A 12,902-nucleotide genomic window follows, 5' to 3' on the forward strand; every position below is an offset into this window, starting at 1 on the left:
TAGCTACACATATTCAGCTCCTGAACTAGTCAGGGGGTACCTCCACAAGACATGGCTTTAGTGGTGAGTCTAGTGCACAAAGAGCTGTCTTTGTTGTGAGGTGCACGCTGCAATGGGAGTAGTCCAAATAATCTCCACAGAGTATATTACAACTGGGTTCAGAGGTGATAATCCCCACAGAATACATCACAATTGAGTTCAAAGCAGAGTTTATAATGCAGATCAATGTGATAGCACTTATTCACATGAAAAATGAAGTCAGAATTGTGGTTCTAAATATTTGTTTAGATTTTGAGATATCTATCTGGAAGGTAACACCTCTCTCATATAGCTTGAGAATTCATGTGTCCTGTGCCCAGGACCTCAGGAACTCCCACAAGCCAGGAGGAGTGGATTTGAACATCAGGACCCCCATTGCCTTCTCTTACAACTGGTGTGGTATTCTTACAGCAAAGGCAACAGGGGAAAGAGAGGCCTTGTGCTTATATGATACTGCTTTGCTAGAACGTCATGAGGATATTTACATGTGACATTATGTGACAGCTGAATAATGCTTTTAATAAAAACATAACCCAGTCAGTGTCTTCAGCCTGCTGACTCTGCTTTTCATAACACGCTTTATCAATGTCAGGAAACTGTCAAAAGCTATAAATGGCACTGAAAGAAAGTGCTAATGTCGTTCCTCGAGCCTCTGATCTACATAATGGGAAAATATTAACATGGAGATATTAACACAAGATATTTCTTGTTCTAAAGGTGAAAGGGTTTTAACTCAACTGAAGCATTTAGAAAATATGAACAGATTTTTCAACAAGCATGAATCAGTACAGTTGATATTGACTTCAGCTTAGACAAGCTGACTTCTACTGAGGATACAATATCAATATTGATAAATCTGCTGTTATTCATTGGAAATAATGAGCTGGGCAGAAACAGCCTCAGCATGTGGCCACACAAGGCAATTCAGCTTCACTTGGCTTTTGAATTGAAGGCAATTTTAGAGAAGGTGCTTAAATTGTTCCCTGGAAAACCCAAAAACAAATCAGGGTGCTGTGAGGAGCACAGTGCTGTTCCCTGGCAGCACGGCCAGCAAAGCTGAGCCCTCACCAGCAAGGAGCTGGGGTGCTGAGAAGCCAGGACAGGATCAGGTCCAGGGCAGCAACCAGCATCAGACACCGATGTGTGGTCACCAAGCAAGTCTGTAGCAACAGGGCATTTACAAGGGCAAGTCAGGAAGCTGATCTGGAGGAGTTGGATCAGGGTAAGAACCACAGCAGCAGCAGGGTACAGGCACCACTGCAGCACAGCAGCAGTGCAGCACAGGTGGGGCCAGGGATAAAGCCTCAGCTAAAAACAGCTGCTAGGAGGCAGGAAGACAGGCCTGAGCTTCTGTTTTTCTCCACAACAGCCCTTATCAGTGGATGCTAGTTGACCTTGGATATAGCCAGCTATGCTCCAGAAGTGGATTTGCTCAGGGTCTTGGCAAGGATGTTCCATTTTTCTATCCCTGTTTAGAAACATCATTTTCTCCACCTTCCCCTACTCTCTTTGACAGATGTCAGTCAGAACTGCATCTCATTAATATGAATTAAAATTTTCAGCAGGCTAATTGTTGAGTGACTTCACAATAAAAGAAAGCAACTGTATTTTAATTTTGAGAATACATCTGTGGGATTAAAAGACAGGTTTAGATAGAAGACGAGTTTTTTAACATACTGCTTGCTCTTTGCAGGGAGTATGAAAACCGGGGTGGGGGGGATTATCCCTGTAAATGAAGTAATCCATTTAGAGGAACTGGTCCATCCCTGGTGGAAAATCACACAAAATACATGTCATTACTTCTATTGCTCCCTCTGCTAAGCACATCTACCACTTTAGGTGGATCATGCTGCAAATGTGGCTTTAATATCAATTAAAGACAGGTATCCCAGGTAGGCTTGAAGTAGATGGGCAGCCTGTAAGCTTCCTTTGCCAGGAACAGCTCTGCACACCAGTGCTGGGTATGGATCCAGCAGCTCCAGATGAAAGTGCATATGGAGCAAGCTCTCCTTCCTCATTCTTCTATACAAATGCTGATGCCTCTGAAAAGAGAAAAAGTCTGATTAATGTGGTTACTTTCATTTTATTAATTTCATGGTATGTACAGGCATAAATATGGTTAGTGATAAGAAGCAATAACGGAGAAGGCAATGGGCACATCGAGAGTCAGTGAGGGAACATGTAAACCTATTACAGGATTAAATATACATACTTTTCACTGCTTGTCTCATTACCTAAATATTTGGAGGTGTGAAGTCGCATGTTAGAGATGGAACATATGTTAGGTTTAAAAAAACGGAAAGTTAGAGAGTGTGCAGAATCAGACAGGGAAATCCTGACCCAGAGATTAATTCTGATGTTTCATAGGAATTCTCATTGGTGAAGTAACTTCCCAGGGTCTGCCTTGAGAAGAGGGAACAGCCTGCCTGTTTATGAAGGCCAGTGATTCCCTGCTGAACCAGCAGGCATATGATATCGCCTACCTGCTTCGGAGGATGGAAAGAGACACAGTGACCAGATCCTACCAGAGAGCAGCAGTGTTTGAAGCAACCACTGTCAGATAATTTGGACTTGAAATGACTAAATGTCCAGGGCTCTTCTTTTCTAGACATAGCAATGGACATATGATTTGTGATGGAATGGGAGATCAAGAAAACTAGGGACATTTTTCCCCATCTTCATTCAATACATTGCTAAGATCTAACAACAGACCCCCAAAAAAGCTCTTTCTCAGCAGCAGCTGGTACAGCCTGAAGCTTGGATGCTGCTGTTCAGTGTTCAGGGCCTCCAGGGATCCTACATCTGTGTAAGTCAAGATCAGTATTTGGGACATGCTGGCCTTTTCCATGGGGCAGGAGGGAACATCAAAGTTTTAGCTGTAAAGTAATACAGCTCAGGAGTATTTCAGGACTAAATATTTGAAAAGTTACATAAAATGATGAATGCAAGAGTGTCCAATCATTCATCTTTGGACATTTACTGAGTTAAGCCCATATTTCTATGTGCAAAGCCTAAAAACCTGGCTTTGTTTACTTATTGTTCTAGCAGCTTTAATTCTATGAGTTGGTGAATTACTGTGGGAAATGAGCAGATTGAACTTTCCTGAACTGCCACATATTGGTTGCTCTAAGCAACATCCAAGTATGGCAAAGAGGCTTGTCACCGCTGCAATCTCACATACAGAATATGTGAATAAAAAAAAAAAAGGGTAAAAGTATGTGTGGAGGGAATCTTTCACAATTAGGCAACCTTGAAATAGACTGTTGGCCCTGAACTTGCCAGAATGGAGAATCAAATGGATTTAGAAAAAGGCAAATAATTCACAATAATAGTATCCCATGTTTCCATCTTCACCTAGAACACATGTTTTTCTACCTCATAGCAGGAAATAATGGTCCTGAAGAGAGAAAAAAGGGAGAGGGGAAAGCAAAGTTCATATAGGTAAAGCTGATGTAGATGATGTTATGGCTTGCAGATGGATACTTCTCTCCAAAACTCCCAGAGCTAATCTGGCTAAGAGTTTACTTTGACTAACTCATGAGGAATTCCAAAGAAACCAGATCTTGATTAAATTCAGGTGAATAATCTCATGCTTTGAACTTGACCTATTCTATTCTGGGTGTCCTGCATTCCTTACTCTGGGTTACAGGAAGATAAAGTTCCTTCTTCAAGCTCTTGGAAAGAGGATTGACATGGGATGAATGAAAATCTCATGGAAAGGCTCCAGGGACCAAATGTCAGGCCACAAGCTCTTCAGTTGAAGAGAGCTAAAAGAAGGAGGCATCCTAGGTAAATGATTATTAAGGAGCTTGTTCAAGCCACTGAAAGGATTCTTGACTGCAGGAATTCTTCTCTTAACTTGACCTCAATACAGATGTATTCCTTCTTTGAATATTTTATGCTGTTCTGGCTTGTAGCATGCATTCCACTACTGTGCCCTGGTTTTAATGTTGTTTTCCTATGTCATTTGGAACAATCTCAAGAAAGAAAATAAAAATGTTTTTAAAGGAAAGAAAAATTAGCAGAATGGGCATTTTCATCCCTAGTATCTGGGACAACAGATGGAGTAATGAAAAATATGCTTGCGGGGCAAAATTCTGCTCCGATCACTCCTGTGCCCACCAGAGATAGCTCTAATTTAAAGCACTGAGGATCATGCACTATGGAGCTATGCTTTGTTAATTTATTATCCCTCACCTTAATCTGGTGTATAAATCATGACAACAGGCAAGTGTGTAGCAACAGCTGTAGATTGCTCTGTCCTAGCAAGCAAGCAGAGTTAGATCAGGAGGTTCAAACAGGAAAGAACTTTTACATGTCAATTTAAAAAGCTCCCACATTTTCTATGTTAAAATATCACATCAGCCCACTAGCAGTTTCAGAGAAAAGGTAGAAACAAACTGGAGAGAAAGAAAGTTTGATAAATAAACTATTTTCAGTATCTAGTTTCTAAGAATTTACCAGGATGAGATAAAGAAAGTGGTTCAGAATTTTTGGCTGGCCACTTTGTAAGTGATAAAACTGAGTCAAAAGGAGAAAGATTTTTTTGTTTGATTTGTTTTAGTTTTAATAACTCTGTGCTGTATTGGTATGCAGAATGATTAAGCCTTCCCTTTGCCATTCAACACACAAATGTCCAGAAACCAGAATCTCCATCATGAGTTTCATTTCTTCCTGGATTAGGTTTCTGCCATGTATCAGGTGGCTCACCCCTTTAGGAGTATTAAGCATTTACATTAAGCAGCTAAAATAGGCAATGTGAATTATTCTTGAGTTGTTCCCTATTTCGGTACTGTCTGTGAGGATTCATACTTTTCATATCTTAGAGTTTTACCTCTGATTTCAAGCAAGGTGTATCTACATACATGGCACACTGGCCCAGAGATCACATGGGGATCTCTCTTGTGCAAAACCTGTTCTTCTAGATGCCTACTTGCAGATACCGGAACTGTGGAATGATAAGGCAACGTGTAAATAAGTTACTGGTCTTCAGATTGAATTATACTGTAAGAAAACACTGCCTTGCCCAAGGGACTGTTCCTGGATGTTTCCTGCAATATGTAAGGAATCAAAAGAAAACACTGAGAACTGCAGGATCATCTTTATGCACAACTGGTGTGCAGCCACATACAGAATTTCTTTCAGTTTATATATTTCAGTATTTTTCTTCAGTAGGGTGTAGGCTGTGTCCATCTGTAGGAGGATATTTCAGCTACCCACACAGTGCCCAGGGTGGACAAATTATCATGCATATTTTAAAGGCTTTCCTCCTCCTTTGGGGAAGATGAAAACAGGACCTCCTGCAACACAGTGTGCATAAAGGAAGTATTTCACAGAGGTACTGATCAATAAATGATGAATTGCTCTGGGCATATCTCAACCATAGCAACTGTGCTCATCTGATGCAAAGGCTTTGCTTCACATCAGTGAAAGCAGCAGGGACAAAGTGCGTGGGAGCCATGCAGAAAGGCTGGGGGGAGGTATGTAGTAGAGAGCAAAATAGGTAGAGAATAGGAAATGTTCAAGTATGTTTGACGATGACAAAGATGATGATGATGATGATAATGATAACTAATAATAGTAAAGGTAAAAGGGCCTGCCTACATTTAAGGTTTACTAATTGTTCTAGGGCAGGTGTGACAGTGAGTAGAGAGCAACATAAATTGTCAAAAGTACCTAAAAATGTGGTTTATTTCTGGCCTTTGGGCACCACCGATATAATACATACAGAACCATTTCTTTGTCTCAGACAATGTGTTAGAAATCCCAGGCTTAAGAATTTGAAAAATCACTTGCTCCTTCAGTACTAAAATCTCAGTCCATTACTATTAATTTAATCATCTGCTTGTGTGTAGCTGATGCAGACATTCCTTTATATCCCCATAACAACTTCGTAGCCATTCATCTTCAGTTGATGGGCAGGCAATAAACACCTCTTCAGAGGTCCCTGACTGATTTAACTAGGTTCTAGGTTAAAAAATTACAAGATTCCATTGCCAGTAAGTCTTCACCCTGCAATCCTGTGTGCAGATGTTTGGAGCAAGAGTAACATCCAGTGGTCAAAATGTTAATTACATTATATGAGGGCATTGCATGCTGGAAGCATCTTAACAGCTCCAACTTTCCTGCAGCATAAAAAGCAGGTGAGCAGAAGCCTTGAAAATTCAAGGTCGTGCTTACATTGCACAAAGGAAACCTGTGTACGGTAACACATCTGTCTTTCTACAAGGTTGGTGTGTGTTTTTCCTGCTCATGCCAAGTGAGATCTACTGATTTTCAAGTTTGCAAATTCTAAGACTGAGGAATGGATGGATGGATGGATGGATGGATGGATGGATGTTGCTGCACATGGATACCATACACCAGATCATGTTCTAAGGAAAGGAGAGAAGGAGGAAGGTAAGTGGGGAGGAAGGTGCTGCGACCTTGGTCTGAAGTCTGTGGAATGAAGCCTTGAGCACAGGACACTGCAGAGCAGCTGTGCTTGCAGCGCTGTGACTTGTCCTTGGCTCAAGGACCTCAGGCACCATGCACAGCTGAAAGCAGCAGACCTCTGTCCTGGAAATAGGATGGCAGCAGGGCTGTACCTAACCAGAGAATAGGATATCCCCTATCCCTATCCAGGGAATAGGTGGAGTTTGACTCTTAATCAAGGGAGAGAGAAGAGGGGATGTCCTTAGGGGAGGGCAGCACCTACCTGTTTATTGGTGAGGCCTCACAGTTGGAGCTGTGGAGGTGGAATCTGCCTTCCTCCTCCACAAATGCTCTTTATCTTCACCTAGCCTGGGGAGTGAGAAATAGGGCCAAAAGGTGAGTCACACACTGAGAGGACAAGCCTTGCTTGTGCTTTGTGGACTACAAGAAAAAAGTGACCTCAGATAAAGGCTCTGCATGTGCTCAAGGGCATGGAGAAAGGAGGTGAGTTTCTTGTTCTCAGTCAGGAGTAGAGGCTTCATTAATCACACTGCAAGTGAGGGAGCTGCCAGGTGTTCATGGGGGAGCACTGGGTTTAATCCTCCTAGCAAGCAGGTACCAGCCAGAGACCAGGGAGCATACTGTCCAAAAGGAAAACAGGGCTGTGGAGAGTATTAGACTAGGATGTCAGAAATTTAACAAGTGATAACTCAGGTTAGACATCTAGGGCTAATTTTCCCCCCGGAACTGCAATAAATGATAAAAATTAAAGTAAATTAGTAAATAACAAATAAATAAGAAGCTGGTTCCAGAAAGTCCACCATTCATGTCCTTGTGCCATATGAACATTGCAGAGTAAGGATCCCAGGAGCAAACCTGGATGCAGCTTTATAGGTGTGCACAGAGCTCTGCCTTTCCTGGATAAAGTTCTCTGGTCTCCCCAGCACCAAGAGACTTGTTTTGCTGCATTTCTGTAGCCTTTTAGTGCACCATTACTCTGTGACCTTGAGGCAGTAAAACTTGTCTGGGGCAGTTAATGATTCTCCCTGCTCCCATGCAAACATTAGCCAAGGTAGAGGAGAACCAGCTGCAAGGGCTGCCTCGCTTTCTTTTCCTTCCTCCTTTACTAACAGCAGAAATGTTGCAGCTCTAATGCAGAGCCACACTTGCCCAAAGTGCTGGAGAGAGGAATTCTCCTTCACCATCTTTTCTGCTGTGTGTGTCTCCCCACAAAAATACTGTGAAAATGTCAGATACAGAGGCATATACAGGGAGAGTTCACCCCAAGGGCAAGAATGTTACTTAATTCTAGGCTGCCTTGCATGCTTGAATGGATGTATTTTCAAAATTATTTCCTTCACGTTCACACTATCTGACATGAAATGGAGCACTCCATTAGAAAAACCTTTTACAGAAGAGCTTCTCACTGCTTTCCTAGGAGTGCATTCTGGATTTTCCATCATGCATGTGCTTGGTGCAATGATGTCTCTATTATGCTGAGCTCTGCATGCTGCAAGATTGCTCAACAAGTCTTGCTGGAGTACATGGCAGAGGCAGCTTCACATCAATTTATGGGACAAATTGAAGGGCTTCCCTCTCCCCACTCCACCTGACTGCCCAGGTAGACTGTGACACTTTCACGCTGCCAGCAGATGACTGTGGGCATGGCTGCTCTGCACGCTGTGATGGTGTTAGGACACTAAATGCCACTGCTCAAGATCTCTCAGATATTTTCTCCAAGGGAGAATTAATGTCATAGAGCAGGTAGATGTTGAGTACAGGGTCATGTGAGCCTCCAACACGTGGGCTCATCCTCACACTGTGGGAACCCAAAGCACCATAACCTCTTCTGTCTGACGCATAATCAAACCAGCCTTCCTGCACTTATCCTGAGATAGGAGTACACCACCCTTTCCTGCAGAAAGCAATGAAGCCTTCCACTGCCTCACAGAGCAAAACTTGTTAAACTCTCCTCCCTGAAGACAAGACTGAAAGTACCTGGGAAGATGAGCTGTACATAGCATGCATTAACAAGAAGATTAAGAAAACTGACCAGAATCTGTTTCAGGTCATAATTTGCATTGCATCCTGCACAGGAAAAAAAGGAGAGGACTTTGCCTTGGCTGGAACATGAAGACTCAATGAATTTACAGAGGTTTTGATGCCCCTTCTGAAAACCTGACACATTATATGGGATGCATACATTTCATTGTTGCACCACATTTGATTTTATTACAAACTATCGGTGTGGCCTGTTGTGCTTTTGGTGGCCTGTGAATATTAAGTGCTGGGGTACAAGGCTAAGGTAGGTTCATAATCCATACAAAGGCTCTCCTGAAAATGCTTTGTGAATTCTCCATGAGAAACACAAAGTGTTCATAGAAATACTCCTATTTTATCCTATACATAAACAGAAAGCAATTAAAGTATCCCTAAAGTGCACATACTAATAAAAGCAAACAGCTTTAAATATGATAACATGTACACTGTGGAGATGTTTAAATTACTGAATAAAAGTGGTTTACACTGAGACCATGTAAGTTTGGGAGAGGGCTCAGAGTCACAGTGGGCACATTTTCTCTTTGAGGCTGTGCAGCAATCTCTTGTGCCGGGAGCAGCATGGCTCTGAGGGACAGCAAGAGTGGGCTCATTCCAGGTTACTTAGTTTCTGTGGTAACAGTGCTAAAAATCTGATCACATCCCATTCTGGAAAACCATGTCCCAAGGACACTGCACATATATGTAAGATTGTAGAGGCAGTGATTCCTTTTCAAATACTCCTCTCAGGTTTCATAGTATCCTGATACAGGAAAGCACCCTGGCATGAGGATCTGGTATCTAATGGGCTGCATACTGGCTGCGGGCTGCTTTGCATTTTATTGATTCTTGGCAGAGACTGTACTGGTTCTTGGCTACATGACTAGAAGCCTAATTAGCAGCATAAGCAAGGGAGGTCTCAGGGATCATCTGGGTGAGAGCTGCTTACAAAGATAGGTGAAGGGGTGCTAGGTGTTTGTACTCTGCAAGCCTTCCTGCCTGTTTGGCACCATACTCTGAGCCAGCACGGGAAGTGCACCTCTGAACCATCATCAGAACCAGGTGCAGTGCCAGTGCTCGCTCGTCACACTGCAGCCTCCTGCCAGAGGCTCAGCCAAGGGCAACAGGGGCATCTCTACCCACCTAGCAAAAGGAAGCCCTGACTGGCAATAATGAGAGCACCTCACTACAGCCCTCTCTGAATCTGAAATGCATTTTATCTTCCTTGTGGCCGTGATCAGATTCCTCATCCAGTCATCAGTCCTGTTTTGCAAGCAGTTCCAGAATCAGAGGGGTTTGTGGCTTTGCTTTGCAATGTGCTCATTCCTTGTACTTTGCTTGCTTCCAGAATAAGACCAGCAGTAAATGCAATGTTGCATAAAAAGGCCCCACTATCAAAAGCCTCTTAGCACAATAATATTTTCGTAGGAAGCAAAATAACTTGCTAAGATCTGTGAAGCTAATAAACTAACCCAGGCTTTCTACACTGATTTCCTATAGTAATTCCCAGCACAGCCAAACAGCGCAATTCACAGCTCTTTTGTCTGGAAACACATTTCAAGGCCATTTGACTAGAATGAGGTGTGGGCATGCAGGCTGATTTGTTTAGTGTTTCCCAGCTGGTTCCATCCTTTCTGTCCTTGAGCTTCTCAGCTATGTCAGAGATAAAGTGTGGTTTCAATCTGGGGTCTCACGCAGGAGTTCTGCTGGAGGGACGCAAGGACAGGTTTTATCTTACAACCTCTGCAAGGTCTTTTTCCAGACGTGTCTTAGGCACCTGCAGATGTAACCAGAGTAACCTGCGAGTGCAAAATGATTCAGGAAAACACCTGTAGTAGAACTAAATGTGGTTTACAGGTGTAATGCAAATGTTTTGACTTTCTCCGGCATAAAATTATTCCCAAACCGAAGAGCAATAAAATCTCTTGTCAGGTCTTCAATTCCACTCATGTCGGGACACTGTCTGAACATACCCATGCCTCTGAAATGCAGAATTCTTTGGTTCAAAAAAGCAGGTTTAAAGGTAAGCCCCAAGGCCTGCAGGTGGGGCAGTAGAACCATTGCATAATAGCATCAGACCTTCCTAATACCTTGAAATTCCTGCATATCCTAAATACAGCTGGAAATTAGAGCCCCCCACCCATATTGGAGAGCAGCTGCAGTTTGATGAGAAGTATGGTCAACTAATACTAAAGCAAGAAGAACCAGAAGAGAAACTCTAGCTGCTAATATTACAGCTATAATTATATTAATTATTACAGCTAATATAATTATTATATTTCCCGATATAGATACTTTATCTAAAAAACTTTAATGTAACATTTTATTTCTCCAAAGTTTAAATTTGTCCCTAAGGTAGTTATGGGAATGCAGTGAGAGGTTTGTTGCTGCTTGTGATTCAAAACAAAGTGTAGTTTTTGAAAAGCTTTGAACCAGCCCAGGATATATAATACTTGTAAAGCTGGTTCAACTAGACTGGCAGAAGGTCAAGGTCCTGCTTTTAGAGCTCAAATTTGTGTGTTACCCTGCACAAAGACATTCTTCCTTCAAGAAAGACTCTGTGCTGCAGACTAAGGCTGTTGCTTTTGCTTTTACAGGGAGACAGTTTGTGACTGTGTGTTCTGTTAAATGTACCTGGGAGGATTTCATACCCTTCTATTTTCCAGGTCATCTGTCCCTCAGGGAAAAGAAATTATGGGGGCAGGGGACTTAATGGCACAGACTGATAAAATCATCGTTGATGCAGAAAATAAAAGCAGATAATAACTTTCTCTTAGAACACAAAAAATCACAAGGCATGAAACACAGTAGGTAAAGTAGTGGAAAGTACTTCTTAATACTGTACATCATTAAGCTGTAAAGCTCCTTGTCACAGGACACCAGGAGTCTGGAAAGCTGTTATAAGTTGAGAAACCAATTGAACAAAAAAAGAAGGAAAAACCATCAAGTACTGTTTAATATTAATGACCCTTTCTATCTAAGGTGGTCCCAAGCTGCAAATGGCTGTAGACCAGAAAAATACTTTATATAATACCTTGGGTTTTTCCCTGGGTTTTTATTGTACCTTCTGCTCTGCTGTTGTTCAGTGTTTTTTCTCATGTAAAAAGAGATTGAAATGAGGATCAAGAGATCAGATCTTTAAAATGATAGAATTGCAGAGCTTGAACACAAGCATCCTCAACAGTAGCTGTTGCTCTCTCAGTGAGCAGCAGAGAAATAGCCCTCCTGCACTGGCCAGTGTTATCAATTTCCCCTTCTAGGATGTCCAGCTCTGAAAATATTAAATGCCCTATTCTCATCTCATTCCGCCCAAAAAAGGGAAAAGCTGAATCATGGCAATGCATAGTAGATGACAAACACTGGGAAATCTTTTCTTGCCTTTCTCTTTTTTATTTTCTAATTGACTGAAATATCCTAATTTCCTGAAATATGCAGCTATGTCTCCCAAGAATTTAAATCTATCATTGTGGTTTGGGCTTTTTTGGAAAGAGAGTAAAGACTGCTGCTGATTGTTTGCACTCTTCCCCACCCCCCACATCTCCCTTGTTGCTGTGCTCATGGAGATGTGGAGCTGAGAAGGAAAGTAAGCATGGCATGTTCACCACAGTCATTCACAGCCTGGGAGCCTGACACCATGGGGGTGCCACATGTGCAGAGAACATTCCCCAGCTCATTCTCTCAGCAAGGGCAGATGTTGAAGCTGGGAGAAAAGCAGACCAAAGGGCAGCTGTCCTAGCTCGGGTTGTTATCTCCCCTCATGTTCCTGCAGAGATGGAACACAACCCCGCCACAGCCTCCCTCTCTCAGGGACCTGCTCCTTCGCATGGCTCTGGTGATGCTTAAGCAAGATGAAGCTCGAGGCAGAATTTGCCTCAGGATCTATTTGTGTCCCTGTTCCTTTCCAAGAATATAATCTGTTAAATTAAATCAAACACTTTCTCCTGAATAAACAAACCACTACATACCTTCCTTTTCTTCCAAACATACCTTTTAATTACAAGAGAAGAGGACTTGGCAACTTCAGCTAAAGATGGCCCCCTGAGCAAACAAGCAAGCAAATACAAGAGCTCCTTACAAGGGTATCTTTATAGAAGGGACTAATTTTTAATCTAATTTTGAAATTAAGTTTATGTATAAAGTACCAAAATATCAGAGCAGAGAATAATGAATATTCTGAGGTTAATAGTACCACACTTGAAAATTGAAATTTATAATTAAAATGCAGCAGGGGAGGAACTTCAAAGGATCTGATGAAGTCCACCACACAAGACCCTGGTCTCTGAAACACCACCAGATCAATCGCTGCATGAGAAGAACATGAATATTGTTTGGGAAGGCTGGGATTTTTTCAGGTTCACTCTTTGTTGGATTTATTTTTGGGGTTTTTTTTGTTGGTTTTTAGTTTGGGGGAG

General features: G+C 42.2%; 1 long non-coding RNA gene across 1 annotated transcript in view; it reads right to left on the reverse strand.

Moving 5' to 3' along the window:
- Positions 1 to 1,750: 1,750 nt before the first annotated feature.
- Positions 1,751 to 12,902, reverse strand: part of LOC131576715 (uncharacterized) — a 36,208-nt gene continuing 25,056 nt past the window's right edge. Inside the window, exons 2-3 of the long non-coding RNA XR_009277053.1 lie at positions 6,737 to 6,822; positions 1,751 to 2,081 (exon numbers count right to left, since the gene is read on the reverse strand). This is a non-coding gene — a long non-coding RNA (uncharacterized LOC131576715). The remainder of the gene's footprint in view (positions 2,082 to 6,736; positions 6,823 to 12,902) is intronic.

Source organism: Poecile atricapillus, chromosome 2 (genome assembly GCF_030490865.1).
Source record: "Poecile atricapillus isolate bPoeAtr1 chromosome 2, bPoeAtr1.hap1, whole genome shotgun sequence".
NCBI lineage: Eukaryota > Metazoa > Chordata > Aves > Passeriformes > Paridae > Poecile > Poecile atricapillus.